At 37.9% G+C, this 21,071-nt stretch overlaps 1 protein-coding gene across 4 annotated transcripts in view; it reads right to left on the reverse strand.

The window, feature by feature from the left end:
- Positions 1 to 11,644, reverse strand: part of ARB2A (ARB2 cotranscriptional regulator A) — a 392,989-nt gene extending 381,345 nt beyond the window's left edge. For all 4 annotated transcript variants that reach the window (XM_028089292.2, XM_028089288.2, XM_028089289.2 and 1 more), the window contains exon 1: positions 11,502 to 11,644. The gene's annotated coding sequence lies outside the window, so the exon portion shown is untranslated. The remainder of the gene's footprint in view (positions 1 to 11,501) is intronic.
- Between the last annotated feature and the right edge of the window lie 9,427 nt (positions 11,645 to 21,071).

Genomic DNA, 21,071 nt, shown 5'->3' on the forward strand with positions numbered 1-21,071 from the left:
CAGTCATATACTTTATTAATACATTGGAAATAATTAGATTTCTAATCTTACTACTCCAGGCAACTGAGCGGTATTTACACGCATGAAGAGGGCAAAAAGAAACTTAAGCTGATCTTCAGTGAGCAACTAATAACTGCTATAGATTTAGAGGGCTTGGGAATAGATACAGACATGTGGTATTTCACAAAGATTAAAAAAGTTCTAACATCAATAACCTTTATTAAATCAGCAGAACCAGCCTACAGTTTCCTACTATCTTTTCATTCATCCACTTAATGAAAATTTATTAACTGTTTAAACATAACAGATTTTGTGTTTGACAGAAGAGATGCCAAAAGGGTAGAGTATGTGGTTAAAACAACTGATACTAGAGCTGGAATACCTCTGTTTAAATTTTACTCATTTATTCTCTGTATTTCCGAGGGCAAGTTACTTAACCTTCAGCTGTCCAGTAAAAGGTTAACAGCAGGCTTAAGGTGTTCAAACCCTGTATCTTCTAAGGAAAGGACTGTCCCTTGACTGGCTTCTGGGATATAACCAATATGGCCTTGGAATATCATGCCTGATAAGAGTGTCTTTGTATACTTGAAGCCATGGGCCATGCCATATAGTTTATTCTAACCATGTGACTTATGGTGAGTGCATGCTTTTATCCACCTGAGTCCTGTAGCAAGCTTTATCAGTTTGATCTCTGTGGGGGCTGGAAACGGAGTAGTTGTCAATTATGGGGGCAATCCATGCCTAGGTGACTGACAACCCCAACCCCTAAAAGAAAAAAAATAAAATAAAAAAACAAAACCCAAGACTCCAAGGCTCAGGGGAGCCTTCCTAGTTGGTTAAGACTTTACACTTGTCACACATTGTCTGGGAGATTAAGCACTTTCCATATGACTTGAAAGATGACAAGTGGAGCTAGTGCTTTGTGTCTCCTGGACTCCTGCCCTTACATGCTTTTTCTCCTTGCTGATTTTAATATGTATCTTTTCACTATAATAAACCGAAACCATGAATATAACATTTTTTCTGAGTTCTGGGAATTCTTCCAGGAAATTATCAAACCTGAGGGTTCTTAAGGATCCTCAACATTGTTACCACATCTAAAAAAATGTATTTAATATTAGTACTTAAAGAACAGATGTGGGGATCAAAAGAATTAATGTATGTTAGGTGCTTACAATAATGAACAGCATATAATGTTTGCTGTTTCTCATACTGTTGTAAAGATAAGAGGTCCTAATACTTGAATAGCTTGGCCTAGTGAGAGAGGACACTAAATAATTAAACTGTAAGTGCTAAAAAAGGATGCATAATATATGAGAGAAGCAGAGAGCATCAGTTCCTTCTTTCCTATACCCAACTCTGTTGTCTTCATTTAGGTCCCAATCATTTCTCATTTCCTAAGTGAACAGCTGTGAGTATCCTCATGATAGTATAACCCTTACAGGATTCCCTGACATTGTATCTACCAGCAGCTGCATCACCACCATCACGACTACTGCCTGATCCAATATTCCTTTAACCTGATTCCACACTCTGAGAATCCATTCCCATATATGTTCCTCTGATTTCTGTAGAAACAAAATGACAAAAAATATCAAATTATTTTGGTGTTTCTCACACTTCTTCCTGGTTTAAATTTTATGCCTCACCCCCCACCCTGGGGCATTTGTGGACTCAAGTCTGATTATAGGTCTAAAAGCAATGAAAGGTGGCAAGAATAAGACAAGAAGATCGGCAGTCCATTGCAGACAACTACTTTAAGGGATATTACAGGGTCTTTAGGCCAGGGGAGACAGACCTCCTAAGAAGGAGTAGAAGGGCTGCTTCTACCGGCAAAGGAGGTTCAACATAATTGAGAGATCCAAGGTTCCTAGCTTCATCAGAATCTGCCCAAAGGTACCCATATAAGGACCCAACCCTTTCCTCAATGTTGCAAATTCAGATTGTGCTGTAATTCAATCACCCACATGATCGGTTTTAAAGAAAGCTTAGAATTATAAATGTATAGCATGAGGGTTTCTTTTAGGGCAGCAAAAGATATAAATTTTGGTACCTGAAAGTGGAGTACAGCCATACTGAAAACTTAAAATGTGAGTGGGGCGTTGGAACCAGGTAGGGGGCTCTGAGAAGAGTGTTAGAGAATGCCTAAAACACCCTGAAGAACCTGTTTATAAAAACCCCATGAGCTTTGATAAGTCTATGGGCGAGGACTTGCAAAAAAGCAAATGTTATTGGAAATTTGAGGAAGGGGGATACTGTTAAGTAGCAGCAGACACTTTAGCAACACTGTCCCATGGAGTTATACAGAAAGAAGAAAATACGACTAACGAAATGGCTGATCTAGCTAAGGAGAGTTCCAACCAGAGTGTTGAATGTGCCACCTGGTTCATTTTACTGCTTATAGTAAAACTTGAGAAGTGAGAGAGAAAATAATGAAAGGGCTGTTAAACAAAAAAAAGATAAGACTTACTCTACAGGGGCGCCTGGGTGGCTCAGATGGTTAAGCGTCTGCCTTCGGCTCAGGTAGCGAAAAAAAAAAAAGACTTGCTCTACAAAAGATACTGTCAAGTAAGTGAAAAGCCAAGCCACAGACTGAGAGAAAATATTTGCAAAAGACTTATCTAATAAAGGTATCTTATCTAAAATATACAAAGAACTCTTAAAACACAACAACAAGAAAACTGGGCCAAAGGCCTGAATAGACGCTTCACCAAAGATACACAGATGGCAAACAAGCTTACGAAAAGATCCTAAACATCATATGTCATTACGAATTACAAATTAAAACAACGAGATAACTGCTACATACCTATTAGAATGAACAAATTCCTAAATGCCTGACAACAGGAAATGCTGGCAAGGATATAGAGCAACAGGAACACTCATTCACTGCTGGTGAGAATGCAAAATGGCACAGCCATGCTGGAAGCTAGTATGTCAGTCTGTTACAAAATTAAACATACTCTCACAATACAATACAGGAATCATACTCCTTGGTATTTACCCAAATGAGCTAAAAACTTCTGTCCACACAAACACGGGCACACAGATGTTTATAGCAGTTTTATTCACTACTGCCAAATTTAGAAACAACCAAGATGTCCTTCAGTAGCTTAATGAATAAATCAACTGTGGTACATCCATACAATGGATTACTAAGTACTTAAAAAAAAAAAAAGATCAAACCATGAAAATATAGGGGAGGAACTTTAAATGCCTATTACTAAGTGAAAAAAGCCAATCTGAAAAGGCTATCTACATACTATATGATTCCGACTCTAGGACATTTTGGAAAAGGCAAAACTGTAGACACAATCAGAAGTTTAGTGGTTGGCAGGGGTTGGGGAAAGGAGGGATAAACAAGGTAGCGAAACTATTTTTAGTGCAGTGAAATTATTCTCTACAATACTATGATTGTGGATACATGTCATTACACATTTGCCTGAACCTACAGAATGCATAACACCATGACTGAACCCTAATGTAATAAACTACGGATTTTGGATGATAATGATATGTCAACATAAGTTAATCAGTTATAACAAATACACCATGCTGATGTGGAATGCTGATGGGAGAAGCTGTGCAAGGGCAGGGGCAGGAGGTATATGGGACATCTCTTAACTTTCTACTCAATTCTGCTGTGAACCTAGAACTGTTCTAAAAAACAAAATATATTAAAAGAAAATTAGGCAAATGATGCTAAAATTAAGAAATGTTTTCTGAGCAAAGAAAAAATCCAGAGCACTACCAGGAAAACATCATTCAACAATGAGGCTGAGGGTATGACTGAAAACTCTTTCATTAAAATTTCAAAAATATTAAAGGTGGTGCCTCAGACTATTAGTCAGCCAAAAGGCCCTTGAAAGACATTACAATGCACCTATTGATCCTCTCAAACAATAAAGCTTCTACAAAATTAAGGGCATTATCCCTCAGCCTTGTTACTAGAAGCCCAACGTATACAAGGATTTATCTCAAAAAAAAAGTGTGTGTGATTTTTACTCAAAGGAATACATCTCAATAGAATTTACGTAACATCCACAAGATTTATAAAAGAATATATCTTTTTATTTAATATATAAAAGATTTAATATATCTTAAATGAAGAGAGACTTTTGGACCCCAAAATTCCACTGACAGAAAGCAAGCTGAGAAAAAAACTCACCTTAGAAACATCTGCTATCTTTCATGAGAAAAGACAGAGGTACAAGAAAAAGCACAGAAGGCAAGGTGAAGAATCATAAAGAATTATTCCCAGGCTTGAGATCTAATCAAGAAACTTCCAGTATGTGCCTATCTGGATCTCAGAATTGCTACGAACTAAGGACACCTTTGCATCTTCCATTTTTCCCCTTTTAGAACAAAACTATCTATAACAGTTATCCTATACCTGTCCCCCATTGTATGTTCGGTATTGCAGGTGGGGAGAAGCAGATGGAGCAGAATGGTACTCAAAGACCTGTGCTTGAGGAAAAACACCCAAGTAACCACATCTAAGCCCGGACCTGATTTAGATGATGAAATTCTGCACTTTAAGATGATATAGTAACAGAATGAGACATGTTAGGCCTTGGGAAGCACTGGGTGAACTCTGCATGTGGGAAGAACATGAACCCCTGGAGGATGGAGGGCAGACAATGGCAGCCAACTTCCTACCTCCTGTTATTCACATCTTCACGTAGTCTCCTCCCACACAATGCCAGAGTTGACTTGTATGACCAATACTAAACAGGAGAAGTGATAGTATCACACCTGAGAAATTATAACATTGTGGCTTCCATCTTGGGTGCTCTCTCACTCTATCAGATCACTCGCTCTTGGGAAGCCATGTTGTGAGCAGCCCTATGGAGAGGCCCAACTGGTACTTAAGTGAAGCTTCCTGCCACCAGCCACAGGAGTGAGCATAGAAGTGGATCTTACAGACCCAGGCAAACTACAGATGACTGCAACCCTAGTTGACACTGTAACTACAACCTCATGAGAAATCCTAAATCAGAACCATCCCTAAGCTGACCCTAAATTTCTGACTCTAAGAGACTGTGTGAAATAATAAATATTTTTCATCTTAAGCTGCTAAATTTTGGGATCATTTGTTATATAGGTACAGACGACCTGTAGTTAAATCCCAAGTGAACTAGTGAATACCACTAAAGCTCCCAGATTCATTCATTATCATCCCTGAATTGCCTGATTTTCCAATTCAGCAATAATTTGTCTCTTATGTAAGGAAGGAGCTTCCTTTAGATTTACCAAAACAAGAATGCTCTTTTACTGTCTTTGGACTTAAAAAATTAGCTTACATAGCTTAATATTTTCAGAATTAATGGTTGATCTGGCTGAAAGTCTTTCTTCATTGAGAAAGAAAGAGAGAAACCTTACATTTTTAATTAGAACAGTTAAAAACACAAACACATATGCTTGTTTGGATAAAACTAATTATGCATGCTTCCTACTAAAGGAAATATTCAGAATAAATAAGCTTGTTTTCAATAGTTTGTTTTCAATGATAAAACTGAAATGTCTAGTTTTTTAAAAGTACTTGTAGTATTGCTAATGCAGATAAAATTTCCACCATTATAATCACTCACACTGTTCCAAAATAACAAAATACTACCTATAAACAATACTCTAATCACAACTGTCTGTCAAATATATTAGCACAAATTGATTCATCATATTAGTAACCTAGAAAAAAGTAGGAAAAATTCTAAAAGAACAGTGTACAAATAAAAAATGCTTTCATGCTGGCAAAAAAAAAAAAGGTGCAAATGGTCTCTAGTAAATCCAATTTTTGTTGGATCCAAACCTAGAGCCATCCGGTTTAAAATTCTGGCCATAATCCAACCTATAGGAAAGACCCTACCACAGCCTTGACAGCAGCTTAGGGGAGGTTACTTCAGCACACTGGAATGTAAAAAAAATCTATTTTACAGCATAAGCTATCACTCTAAGAGGGAGTCTACACTGAATGCCACACCCCAATCACTGGAGGTATCAAGAAAATAAAAGTGAAAGGATGCAATATAGCCATAGAAAGGCAAAGACAAACAATTACCCATTTAAAGTCTGTATAATGCAGGAATCAAAAATTTAAATGTCTATAGACACCAGAAAGTTAATAGTCAATACAGGCAGTGAATCCTATAAGGCATAAGCTTACACTGTATGAATGTAAAGGCTGCAACAAACTGGAAAACACATAGCTCATTTCAAGCGAGTTGCAATTTGCCCCACTGTTGCTTCACAGAATGAAGACCCAGTGTGACTGGAACTTTCTATTTCTCAGGAGAAACAAAAAACCTAGATATTTACTTAAATTAGCTGAAAACTAATTTTACAACATCCAAGATTGTGCAGGTCCATTTAGTCTGGAGATCTCCAATTTGCAAACTCTGCTCGGTGCAGTATTATAGAGGGTATAATTATCTAGTATTTCTCCCATATAGCTCAATAACTTCCAGGGCAAAAACAGATATATCAGTAATAAAAATAAGACTCCAGTGATCCCACAGAATAATTTCCCAGAAAGTGGAATCAGGTCAAAAGTATTTTCCAAAACCAAGCCAAGATAAATACTCCAACAACATTAGAGGGTGTAAAAGCAAATGAATCAAGATGATTAATTAATTTCCAAACAATTTGAGTTGGTACCATAATAATTTCCATAATATACACAAAAATGATACCATGAAGAATGCGTAATTCAAATCAAGAGAGTATGTCACTACCTCAATTAATCAAACTTTTAACTTTTTAAAAATGCCTTACTTTGAGTTGTAATTTTGGTTACAATTCTAGCCTGTCCATATTCTAAACAAGGCACACAAAACCAAGCTATGCTTTATACCTGGAAAGGGTATCACTTAACACTCCTTCATTACCTTAGATATTAACTCTGAATTGTTTTTTAAATAGAAGTAGTGTGTTTAGCCACATATAGTATCATTCTTGCTGCTTTCTGATGCCAAAAGGCATATGAGGGAAATGTGATTAGCAGGGGATAAGAATATCAGCCACACCCCACAACAGTTAATAGTTACACCGTCGGGTATTAGTTGTGATCATTTCTGTAATGAGCTTGTAAAGGGCCTTACAAGGGCCCAAATCCAAAATCTTAGTCTTATTAACATCTCTCCAACCTCCAAACAAATCAACCCTGAGTACATTATCAATCTAGACCATGCTTAAAATAAATATCCTGTCTGCTATATAAAAATGGAAACATAAATGTTTTGCTTCAATGATGCGCCTTCACAGTGATATTTTTCTCTACAGCAAAATTATCTACATTATCTATATTGCAAAAATGAACTATTCCCCCCAAAAGGAGACAACAATACAGTTATCAGAGGAAGCAGCACAGTACTGCTGTCTCTGCCTTGTCTTTAACTTAGCTGTGAAATCTTGAGCAAGTCAGTCATCTGCCATCTCATCTGTACCAAATTAATCAATTTTAATTTGCCAAAGAGTGATGAGCACAATTGTGGTACAATTTTTCATTCATTACTTTAAATTAAAGTAATCGGCTTAAATGAGTTTTATAACTGAAATAGTTAGCTAAAGGTAGTACCCCAAGAGTATTTTCTAGACAATGATAGTGTACAAAATCATTCAATAGTTAAAAAAAAAAAAAAAGAAAGAAAAAAGGCGTTACCTTGAACTACTAGGCCATTAGCTATTCTGGACAAAAAATCCCTTTCCTTCTCATAAAAATAATCCAAAAAAAACCACACCCACCTTTTTTAACAATGCTGAACACTATTAAATTACACAATTACTCACTAAATTACTTAATTAAACCTTATTATTCTATGGATAGAAATAATATGATACATTGTCTGAAAAACTTAAGTTTATTCCTACAGGACCGTACACACTGCACACCTTCCAAAACATTGACTACTGAGCCTGAACTGACAGACACATTGCACTGATACACAGTAGGTCTTACTAAACTACTCAAGGCCAAATGGCTGACTTCAGAACCATATGTTGAGATGTAGCTGGTGATTTGTTCTCTCTCACCTCATCCCCCATCCCATTCCAATCTGTGGAGCTGTATTAGTTTGTCACCTTGGTTGCTGAAACTTATCTCCTCTGCTGCCAGTTCTGCTGCTTATTGTCCATCACTGTTACTTATGTCCTTTGCCACTCCCCACCTATCCACATCCCATTGCTATATTGCTATTCAATACTTCTTTTTTCTGTTTCACCATTTCTTAAGGGGCGGAGGGAGAACAGAGGGAGAAAGAGAATCTTAAGTAGGCTTCATGCCCAGCACACAGCTGGATGCGGAACTCGATCTCACAACGCTGAGATCATGACCTAAGGCAAAAATCAAGAGTCAGATGCTTAACTGACTGAGCCACCCAGGTGACCCTGTTTCACCATTTTTGTCTCTTCTGTTTGTTTCCAGGCTTCCAAGTCCCAGAAAAAAGAGATCGATTTCATAGACACAGTCAGCCAATCAATATACTCCTTTCCTTCTAATTAAAAGAAAAAAAAATCAAACAAGAATGATCCTTGGCTTTTCTGAACTGTTTTTATCACAATCTGATACTCAAAGGTTCATTCATTGTTATAAAAGATGCTTTATGGTCTTTTTTATTTCTAAGTTTGGAGTTACTGTAGATACTTGTCTACAGATAATTGAAATTTTTACAATTATAGTATTTTAGGGTTAAAAAAATCGACAGAAAACATAGTGGCTGCCTTCTTAAACCTTAGACGATTCACCAAAAAGAAAAAAAAAAATCCAAAAATTTCTACTAAAATCAATCTTAAAATAAATGAATAGCACTCCAAAGAAGATATACATATGGCCCCAAAGCATATAAAAAGATGTTTAACACTTCCAATCGTTAGGAAAATCAAAACCATAGGAGATACTACTTCACACCCATTAGGATAACTATTAACAAAAAAAAAAAGAGAGAGAGAGCAAGAGAATGTGTTTGGCAAAGATGTGAAAAAGTATTGTTGAAGATGTAGAGAAATTGCAACCTCTGCTCACTGCTGGTACAAACGTAAAAGAGTACAACCACTGTGGATAATAGTAAGGTGATTCCTAAAAAATTAAATACAGAATTGACATTTGATCCAATTCTGGGTATATAGCCAAAAGATATGAAAGCAGAAACTCAAACAGATATTTGCACACTCCTGTTCAGAGCAACCTTTATTCACAATAGACAAAAGATGAAAGCAACACAAACATCTATGGCCAAAATGATTTAAAAAACAATGTGGTATACACATAAAATGGAATATCAATGCCTTACAAAGAAAACAAGATACAACATGGATGAACCTCGAAAATATAATGTTAAGTGAAATAAGCCAGTCACAAAAGGACAAATATTGTATGATTCCATTCATTTGAGTTACCTTGAGTAGAGACAGGAAATTCAGAGACAGAAAGTAAACTGGTGGTTGTGAGAGGCTAAAGGGAGGGGGGGGAAAGAGAGTTAATGTTTAAAGGGTATGGATTTTCAATTGAGGAAGATGAAAAGTTCTGGAGATGGATGACAGTGATGACTGCATAACAGGGTGAGTGTACTTAGTACCACTCATATATACAGTTAAAAATGTTTAAAATGGTAAATTTTATGTTATGTATATTTTACCACAGTAAAAAATATGAATGAAAAGTAAAGTTTACAATAGGGCAGAAAAGTACTTGCTATTTAGTTATCCATGGCTACTGTGCAAACCTTATCTGACTAAGACAGCACAAGTAATGTATCAACTGAGTAAATGGTGCTTAACTTCATTAGTGCCAATGAAGAGCATGGAAACATCTCTAAATATCTAAGGACTTCAGATTCTCCTCATAGAGCTGTCTGGGAAAGTCGAAAAAAATAGTCTGTCAATAAATAACATCTCTCATGCACACACCAAACCACTGAATAAATACTCATTTTCGAGATTTTTAAACCCTCATGCCTCCATGCCTACATCATTGCTATTCTCGGATATACCAAACATACTCTTGCCTCACCACGTTTTGTTATCCTAATACACCCATCTCCCCCAATACCTGCAGAGTTCACTCTCATTTTATTCAGATGTCTACTATATGTTCCCTTATCAGAGAGGCTAAGTTTGACAATCCTATATAAAATAGTATCCTCTGTAATTCTCTCCCCGCATAAACAGCTTTATTTTTCTTCATAGCTTTTATCACTACCTGGTATACACGTTTACTTGTTAATTCTTTTCTCCATCCACTACAATGTAAATTCCAAGAGCACAAGGACTTTGTCTATTTTGTTCCCTGTGGACCCCCATCACCTAGAACTCCACCTGGCACAATGAGGGTGGCCAATAAATATTTGTTAAATGAATATAGATGTGATGCTCACAGCATAAAATCATATTCTCCTTTTGGTCTTGGTACTACTCTACCATCTACAGGTCTTGCAACAGCCACCAGCCACTGCCTCAAATCCATCCAGACTGGGAATGATTAAAGTGGGAGGAATACCTAGTTTAAAAAGTCAGAAACCTGGTACCAGCACTGACAATAATACCTTAATTAGGCACTTCAAACAGTGTTTGCTCTCTGTTTCTAAATTCCCTAAATGAATACAGTATATCCGCCCCTGACAATATGGAATAAAGTATAAGTATAAAGAATTTACCTCTAACACTGCTTTAAAACAAAAAGATACCATGTATTGCATAATAAACATCACAGTGCATCTGTTTTGATGAACATTACAAGGCACTTGCTAGTCTAAAAACCACAGGATTTTCCCTCTACAACTTCTCAGAGGTAGGGAAATACACAAATGCAAGAACACTAGTTGTTAATAAATACAGACAAAAATTAAGTAACCAATTTCTTGGCCCAAGAGATACACACTCTGGAGCATGAGAAGAAGAATATGTTAAATCTCTGGATGAGGGAAAGAAAAGAGTGTTTCCAATATATACCTAACTTTATTTCAAAGTCAGAAGTTCAAAAATCCATTCCAGTCAAATGTCCCACCAGCGCCCATACATACATGTTACAAGTTTTTTTTTTTTTTTCATGTTACAAGTTTTGAGAGGATTTTATAACGGCACTTTAATTTTCTGTCTGCAGTGAATGACATCTAGTAAAGCTTCAGCCATTGATTATAATTTTTGTAGAAAAAAATGTTTAATTAAACAATAAATACCGTCCCTCCTGGGAAGGCATACGAGGGCCCATTACTCTATGGTCTCCAGGGCTCACCGAACCCCACATGTTCACTTGTAAGGACAGTCAACCAGGGAACGCACGTGTTCTGCCCGCCTCATAAGTGAAAATGGCAGGTGGAACCTGCCCTTCGGCTGGGTCCCGGAATTGGGTACACCTGTGCGCAGGGCACGCAGCGTGAGCTGTGAGCTGTGGGAAGCCTGCGGCCCCGGGGCCAACAATCCCCGCCCGAGACCGACCAGGCCAGCCCCTTCCTCTGATTTCCGCCGGGGCCTGCACCCGGAGCTCATATCCCCGAAAACGCAGGTCCTACCTGAGCTCTGCCCCCAGCTACAGGGCTGCGGGGGGAGGCGGGAGGAGGCGTGGCCTTCCAGCTCGCCAGACGAACTCCCTCGTGCGGTTGTTATGACTTTCCCTCTCGGGATCCGCGCCCCGACCAAGTTCAAGCCGCACTTCCGGGGTCCGCAGGCGACTGAAACGTCATTGCGCAAGCGACGGCGGCTGCGACAATCCGGAAATGGGCGGAGCGTAGGCGCTAGGTTGGTTCCTGTGGAGTTAAGTGGGCTGGGAGAGGCTTGTGGGAGGTAAGAGTTGTCCTGTTATTTCCCCCTGGCCTTGCTCGCCTTTTCCTTCACCCTTTTTTTCTAAAGCTGGAGACCCCGCTTCCTGAGTAGCCTTGAGGACAGGGCCAGCTTGCAGCCTCGTTCTCCAAGAGAAAATTGAAAAGTAGTTGTGAGACTGTCCATGCAGCCAGTTGCCCACTCTCCCACTCATGTTTTATTCATCTTTACCCACTCCATTCCGCTCCAGAAAAGACAGAAGGTCGAAACTTCTAGATTTGGAAGATTAAATTTACTTCAAAATTATGACTTATAAAGTAAGAAATTAAGGTTAGACTCCCCGACCCTGCTCTTTTCCTGTTTCCGAGTACTAGTGGGATGAATGAGAAACAGTTGTGGAAACGCAGCCTTTATGGGAAAATTCCTGGTAGTAAAAATTGCTCAGGAAAATCCTTTAAATGGCCTACAAAGTACAGAGTACATAATGATAAAAGTAAAGTCTAGATCTTTAATTCTTATACACACTTGAATGTGAGCCCTCTTAGGTAGTTGAAATGTTAGAATAAAAGAAGAGTTTGTGTGTCAATACCCGGGCATTTAAACAATCAGAAATCCAAGGGGCAACTCTTAATCTTCATCTTAACCATTCAGCAGCATTTGACACAGTTAATTACATCTTTTACTTGAAACTTGATACACATTTTTCATTTGACTTTTGTGAAATCATGGTGCTCTTTTGATTCTCCTTTGCTTGATTCCTCCTGGTTTTTTTTTTTTTAAGATTTTATTTATTTATTTATTTGACAGCGCAGAAGCAGGGGGAGCAGCAGGCAGAGGGAAAGGGAGAAGTAGGCTCCCCGCTGAGATGGGAGCCTGGGGGTGGAGGGGTGGGTGCTGGATCCCAGGACTCTGGGATCATAACCTGAGCTGAAGGCAGAGGCTTAACCGGCCGAGCCACCCGGTGCCACTCTTCCTGATTTCTAAATGTTTTTATGCTCTAGACCTGTTCCCTTCTTTATCTGTCCTCATTCCGCAGGTGATCTCATCCATTTCCTTCATCGTCTTTTACATAACTTCACTATACTGATGGCTTCCAAATATCCATATCCAGCCCTGACGTCTCTGATTACTGTACTCACATATCCAACTTCTTATTCAGCATATTACTAGGATATTTAATGTACATGTCAAACTCTATATTTTCTACCTCCAAAACCTGTTTCCTATTGCATATCTCTCCATTTCAGTAAATGGCATTAGATTCTTACAATTGTTCAGATTATCCTCTGATTCCTCTTTCTCTAACATTCCATGTCCAATCCCTCGGCAAAATCTGTTGACTCTTTTTTCAAAGGGTATCCTAAACCTAATCAGTTCTCAACACCTATACAGCGTTATTCTGCTCCTCAATGGATGCTGTAATTGCCTCTTAATTGTTCTACACACTTCTCTTTTTGCCTTCCTACAGTCTAGCCTCCATTTTGCAGCTGTAGAAATGCTTCTAAAATGCATGTCAGAATGTGTTACTTTCCCGGTCAAAACTCTTAAGAGCTTCTCTACTCAAGTAGAAGAAAATCCAAAATTGTTTTCATAAAACTCTAAGATCCTACATTATCTGGTCCCTGGCCACTCCTTGCTGCCCCCGAGGAAGACGGTTGTAAGAGATTTGGAGATGTGGTGGGATGAGGCTTGACCGGTAACCTTGGAGTTTGGGAAATGGCAGTCCCAGAGGTGATTTCCCAGCTCTCTTGCATGGAAATATTTAAAGGGAAGAAACCGACTGAGGGTGCCTGTGATGAGAAAGAGATAAAAACTGTCGAGTTTTCCCAACAGCTAGTAGACATGATGGTACATGGCTGCTGTATTCATTTTCAAGGACTACCAATAACAAAGTACCTTAAACTAGGTGACTTCACAACAAAAAATTGCTGCCTCACATTTCTGGAAGTTAGAAGTTCAAGATGAAAGTGTAGGCAATGTTGGTTCTCTCTGAGCACTGGAGGGAAATTTTCTTCCATGCCCCTCTTCTAGGATCTGGTGGTTTGCTGGAATCTTTGATGTCCCTTGGCTTGTAGATGCATTATCCCAGTCTCTACCTCTATCTTCTCATGGCATTCTCCCTGTGTATTGTCTCTGCATCCAAATTTTTGCCATTGTGTAGGGATTCAGTCATATTGCGTTAGGGTACACCCCAGTGACCTCATTTTAACTTGATTATCTAATGGCCTTATTGCCAAATAATGTCATTTGTCAGGTACTGGGCTTAGGACTTTATTGTATCTTTTCAAGGGGACACATTTCAACTCGTAGCACTACTAGAATTGTTTTGAAAAAGAAGTGAAGTGTTTCTAGTAGAATGAAAGAAAGGAAAAGCAACCAGGGAGCAGAATGAAGTTGTGCGAAGCCACCAGGAGAGGATCTGCATAGAAATTTTGACATGCTGGCTGGAGCATTCATTCTGTGTATCTGGCAGTGACAGTGTTGGAGTTCCAGAATTTGGGTGAATCTCCAAAATGTTCAAAAGCATCAGCTCTTAGGCAGTTGTTACAGAGGGCACCATGGTTTTTTTCCTTTAGCCTTTTCTTCTCCCACCCCTAAGCTGATGCTAATGGACTTCAAGGTAACAGAATTGAGTGTGGGACACAGAGAAGTAAAATGTGATGGAACCAAGACAAAATAGATTTACCCTCTTCCTTCCAGTCATATTTGTGGGTCAGGCCTATGCTAGGAAAAAGGACACTTTAAAGTAAGTTAAAGACTTCCACTCCAACATGTAAAGAGTTTGGAGCTTGGTCAGTCACTTCCATCCTCACAATAAGAAAAACTAAAAATCAGCAACTCTTTCTAGATCCATGAAAGATTGAGGTCAGCAGGAAAATGACTGACTCCCAAATTGGAGACAGGCAATTAAAGAGCACAGCTTAGAGGGAGCAGAAGTTGGCAGCAGGAGTCAGTGTGGGTAGGAACACCCTGAACTGCAATTGATAAATTGCAGAAGGCTCACTGTGGACTACTATGAGGATTTAAAACTCATGGACTAGCTTGAGAGTTAAAAACCTCAAGCAGTTCCACTTGTTGTGGGGATAGGGAGATCCCCCACATTTTCCTGAATTTTACCTTTAGAAGCTCTGCCAGGTTCTTACTGTGAAAATAGGAGAAAAATCCTCTTCTGTCAGGGGAAGAGGAAAAGTGGCCATTTTGGAATATGCCTAGAGCTATCTGTTTTCTTTATCAACCCTGCCATTAAGGGAAACTATTTTACCTAACCAACTGGAGGTTTATCAATCCAGAGGAATGAAAATACTCAACCCCATCCCACTCTAGTCTTTGAAGTTGGGGGGAAAGTGGACAACATGTAGGAACAAAAGGGGACTGTGAACAGAGAAATGAAAACACTAAGGAAGAATCAAGAGGAAATGCTAGAAAATTAAAACATGAACGGAAATGAAAAATATCTTTGATTGGCTCATAAGTATACTGGGCACAGCCAAGTAGAAAATGTAGGTTGAAATATGTCAGTATAAAGTTTTAAAACTGGCGCGCCTGGGTGGCTCAGTTGTTAAGCGTCTGCCTTCGACTCGGGTCATGATCCCAGGGTCCAGGGAATGAGCCTCTCATGGGGCTCCCTGCTCGGCGGGAGGCCTGCTTCTCCCTCTCCCACTCCCCCTGCTTGTGTTCCCTCTCTCGCTGTGTCTCTCTCTCTGTCAAACAAATAAATAAAATCTTTTTTTTAAAAAAAGTTATAAAACTGAGATGCAAAGAGAAAAAAATAAGAGAATATCCAAGTACTTGGGGAAATGACAAAATGTGTAACATAGGCATAATAGGAAACCTAGAAGAAGTAAGAAAGAAAGGAAGAAAAGAACTATTTGAAGAAATAATGACTGAGAATTTTCTAAAATTAATGCAGACACAAAACCCACAGATCCAGGAAGCATAGAGAACTGCAAACTGGATAAATACGAAAAAATCTATAGCTGGACATATATATTCTAAACAGCAAAAAATCAAGAACAAGAAAATCTTGAAGCCAGACAGGGGAAAAACAACCTTGCCTACAGAGAAAAAGCCATAAGAATTACATTGGACTTATCTTCAGAAACTATGCAAGAAGAGAGTAGAGTGAAATATTTAAAGTGTTGAAAGAAAAAAAAACATAGAATTTGATATCCAGTGAAATTATTCTTAAAAATTAGAAGAAAAATAAAGACAGTTTTAGACAAACAAAAATGGAGGGAAACTATCACCAGTGGACCTGAACTGCAAGAAATGTTTAAAGAAGTTCTTCAAAGAGATGGAAATGTTATAGGTTGGAAACTTGGTTCTACATTTAAAAAAAAAAAATTAAAGAATGAATAAATAAAGGTAAAATTAAATCTGTTTCTCTTATTCTAAATATGACAAATAACACTGCTCAAAGTAATACTGTCAACATTGTGTTCTATAATTAGCACTTGTCGATAAGTGAAATGAATGACTGCACTGTTACAAAGGACAGGAGGGAGGAATTGAAAATACTCTGCACTTTCACTACCCATGAAGGTGTATAGTGTTAATTTGAAAGTGGGCTTAGATAAGTTGTCAATGTATATTGCATATGCTAGGGCAACTGCTTTAAAAGGTTAAAAAAAAAAGTCTGATATGCTAAGGGGAGAGGAAAGAAACTGAAATCACATAAAATATCCAATTAAAATCAGAGAAGGCAGAAAAGAGTGGAAGACAAAACATTAAATAAACGAAGGAAGCAATGGGGCAAAGAATAGAAAACATTTAAAGTGACTTTGAGATCATATTCCACTTTTAAATAACTAAAAATTAGACATTTGAAAATATCCTGCTGTGACCAGAAATGCCATAATGCATGCCTAGCATAAAATCCAGGGATAGGGAAAAAGATCTGACAAAGCAGGTTTGGATTGTAGTAGTAGGAAAAAATCTAGGTTTTACTGCTTGTTACCCCACATCAAGTGCTGCACATTCAATATATCAGTTACATCCAAATATGTTACAGAAACTATAACGTTTAAAATCTTATGTAATATCTATAAAAATCATGTTTTCAAGGTTGGAATGGTACTTCCTCATTGGGATATTAGTACTGAGTAATTCTTCCGTCTTTTCCTGGTACTTTTTCTCTTTTATTAACTTTCCCTTCCAGCTTATATCTAGTCTGAAATTCTCTATTTCTGATTTTCTACGATTACTTCTATAAGCCACAAAACTTACTCTCACACTTCTTCATTCTAATCCTCTTATGTACTGATGTTGCCATTGTGGGCAACCTGGTTATTCCCAAATATCCTCAGAAACTTATTCTCCCTCTCAGTATTCACTGAAACTTGATATATTGGATGTTAAACGTGGTCAGTAGGCTTTTAAAATACGTTGCCACATCCTTATAATGAGCTTTCTTACACACACACTACATACTGTAATAAATCTTAGCTATGAGTACAAGTATGTAATGAGTCCTGTGAGTTCTAGTTAATCTCCAAAGGTAGGCATGGTCCTGAAGACTCCCCCAACATAGTTACCCATTCTGAAGAGAAAAGACACAATGGAACTGATCTCAAGATGACTCATTGGAATCATCAAATAAGACTTTAAAAAGCTATTATAACTATGCTTAATGACAGGAAAGTATACTCATACAGAATGAAAATACAGGAAATCTCAGCAGAGACATAAAAAGTATAATAAAGAACCAAATGGAAATTCTGTTATGGAAAAATAATATGAAATTTTAAAAAATCCACTGGTTGGGCTTAACAGCAGAATGGAGATTGTAAGGAGAGAGTCCATGAACTTGGAGATAAATAGATACAAATGTATCCTACCTATGCATAACACAGATTTCTCAAAAACAACATTACAGAGAAGATTTTGAAAGCAGACAGAATAAAATGACATATGTATATAGAACAATGATCTATATGATCACTGTCTTCTCATCAGAAACAGTGGAAGCCAGAAGAGATTGGGTCATCTTTCAAGTGCTCAAATAAAAAGGTAGTCAGTCCAGAATTCTCTATCTAGTGAGATACCTTCAAGAATGGTGAAATAGACATTTTCAGGTGAAACAAAAATAACAGACTGTACCATAAGCAGATCTTCAAGAAATGCTAATGGAGGGGAAATAAAACCATATGGAGATTAGGATCTTGAGAAAGAAGAAGCATCAGAAATAGAAAACACCTCAGTAAATATATTATTTTTCCTTTTAATTTCATTAAAATACATAGAACTTTAAAACAAAAATTTTAGCATTATCTGGTGAAGTTTATTAGATCTGTTGATGTAATAAATAGGAAAGCTGTATTACCTAGGGCAGGATGAGGTAAGAAGTAAATGGACCTAAATGCTCTAGAAAGTTAAGGGTATATGTTTAATACTTAGAGGAACCACTAAAAAAAAAAAAAATGCAGAGGTATAGCTAAAAAGCCAATAATTAAGATGTGTAAGAATGTTCACAGAAGTTTAATTTATAATAGCCCCAAACTATAAATAATCCCGGTGTCCATCAAATTGTAATAGAATACTACAGGCATACCTCACTTTATTGTGCTTTGAAGATAATGCATTTTTTACAAATTAAAAGTCTGGTGCAGCCTTGCATTGAGCAAGTCTATTAACACCATTTTTCAACAGCATTTGCTCCCTTCATAACTCCCATAACTCTAACAATTACTTTAAACTTTTTCATTATATTGGTTATGGTGATTTGTGATCACTGATCTTTGATGTTGCTATTGTAATTGTTTTGGGATGCTACAAACCATGCCCATATAAGATGGTGAACTTAACTGATTGATGTTGTGTGTCTTCTGACTGCTCCACCAACCAGCCATTCCCGTCTCTCCCTCTCCTCAGACCTTCGTATTCCCTGAGACACAAAAATGGTGAAGTTAAGCCAATTAGTAACCCTATAGTGGCCTTTAAGTGTTCAAGCAAAGAAAGAATTGCACATCTCTCACTTTAAATCAAAAGCTAGAAATGATTAAGCTTAGTAAGGAAGGCATGTTGAAATCCAAGATGGGCTGAAAGCTAGGCCTCTTGGGTCAAACAATTAGACAAGTTGTGAAGTCAAAGGAAAAGGTCTTAAAGGAAATTAAAGGTCTTCCCACTCCAGGGAAAACACAAATGATAAGAAAGTGAAACCACCGTCTTGCCAATATAGAGGAAATTTTAATGGTCTGGATAGAAGATCACATCAGCCATAACATTCCCTCAAGCCAAAACCTACACCAGAGCAAAGCTCTACTGTCCTCAATTCTATGAAGGTTGCGAGAGGTAAGGAAGCCGCAGAAGATAAGTTGGAAGCTAGTAGAGGTTTGTTCGTTCATGAGGTTTAAGGAAAGAAGCCATTTCTATAACAAAAGTTCAAGATGAAGCAGCAAGTTATCTGAAAGATCTAGCTAAAATGACTCATGGAGGCATTTACCACTAAACAACATTTTCTATGTAGACAACCTTATATTGGAAGAAGATGCTATCCAGGATTTTATAGCTAGAGAGAAGTCAATGCCTGGCTTCAAAGCTTCCAAGGGCAGGCAGGCTGACTCCCTTACCAGCCATGAGGTGGTAACTTTAAGTTGAAGTCAATGCTTATTTACCATTCTGAAAATCCTTGGGCCCTTAGGAGTTATCCTAAATCTATTCTGCCTGTGTTCTATAAATGTGACAACAAAGCCTCTCTGATGGCACATCTATTTACAGCAGGGTTTACTGAATATTTTATGTCTCTTCACACCTACTACTCAGACAAAAAAGACTTATTTCAAAATATTACTGTTTGTTGACCACATACCTGGTCATCCAAGAATTCTGATAGAGATGTCCAACAAATTTAATGTTGCTTTCAAGTCTACTAACACAACATCCATTCTTTAGCCCATGGATCAAGGAGCAGTTTCAACTTTCAAGTGTTACATGGGAACTGCATTTCTTAAGGCTATAGGTGCCATAGATAGGGAGTTCTCTGATGGATCTGGGCAAAGTCATTTGAAAACCTGGAAAGGATTCAACATTCTGGATGCCATAAAGAACAATCATGATTTGTGGGGAAAAGGTAAAAATATCTTCAAGAACAAGAGTTTGGAAGAAGTTGATTCCGTGGTTGACTTTGAGGAGCTCAAAATTTAGTGGAGGAAGTAATTGCAGGTGTAGTGGAAATAGCAAGAGAACTAGAAGTGGAGCCTGGAGGTATGACTGAATTGTTGCAATCTCATTATAACACTTTAATGGATGAGGAGTTGCTTCTTAAGCATGAGCAAAGAAATAATTTCTTTAGATGGAATATACTCTTGGTGAAGATGTTAGGAAGACTTTTGAAATGACAACAAAGGATTTAGATTATTACATGAACTTAGTTGATAAAGCAGCAATAAGGTTTGAGAGGGTTGACTCCAGTTAAAAGAAGTTCTGTGTATATTATGCTATCAAACAACATCACGTGCTATGTAGAAATTGTTTGTAAAAGGAGGAGCCAGTGATGCACACTTCATTGTCCTATTTTGAGAAATAAGACCCCAACCTTCAGCAGTTATCTCCCTGATCAATCAGTGGCCATCAACAGGGAGGCAGGACCTCCCCCTAGCAAAGAGATTATGACTCACTGAAAGCTCAGATAATGGTTAGCATTTTTTAGCAATAATAATTAAGGTATGTACATTTTTTAGACATAATGATATTGTACACTTAGTAGACTACAGTATAGTGTAAATATAACTTTAATATGTACCAGGAAACCAAAAAATTCATTTGTCTCACTTTATTGTGACATTCACTTTATTGTGGTGGTCTCAAACCATACGTGCAGTACTTCTGAGGTATATGCCTGTACTCAGCAATAGAAAGGAACAAGCCACTGATATATACAATATGAATAAATCTGAAAACATGCCCAGTGAAAGAAGCCTCACATGAAAAAGTACATACTATCTAAATTCATTTGTATGAAGGTCTAGAAAAGGTGAAACCTTTCTGTGGTGCAAAAGCTAGAACAAAAGCATGAAGGTTGGAGTGTGCCTGGCATATTTAAGAAATTCTAAGGAGGCCAGTGTGGCTGGAGGGGAGAAAGGCAAGAAAAGAGGTAAGAGGGATGGGTGAAAGCAGAAGACCAGATCTTGTAGGCCGCTTTAAAAAAAGACTTTTTGCCCTGAATTAAAAGGGGAGTCCTGGAGAAGTTTGAATAGAGGACAGACATAATCTGATTGTAAAAGGACTGCTATGGCACCTCTAAAAATTGACTGAAAGGCGTTAGTGTAGAAGTATGTAGATAATTTAGGAGCCTCTTGGGTTCATCCAAATGAATGATGATGGTG

The sequence above is a fragment of the Eumetopias jubatus genome, unplaced genomic scaffold (assembly GCF_037043125.1).
Source record: "Eumetopias jubatus isolate StellerSeaLion01/CBP00866 unplaced genomic scaffold, mEumJub1_p1.0 scaffold_5, whole genome shotgun sequence".
In the NCBI taxonomy this organism is placed as follows: domain Eukaryota; kingdom Metazoa; phylum Chordata; class Mammalia; order Carnivora; family Otariidae; genus Eumetopias; species Eumetopias jubatus.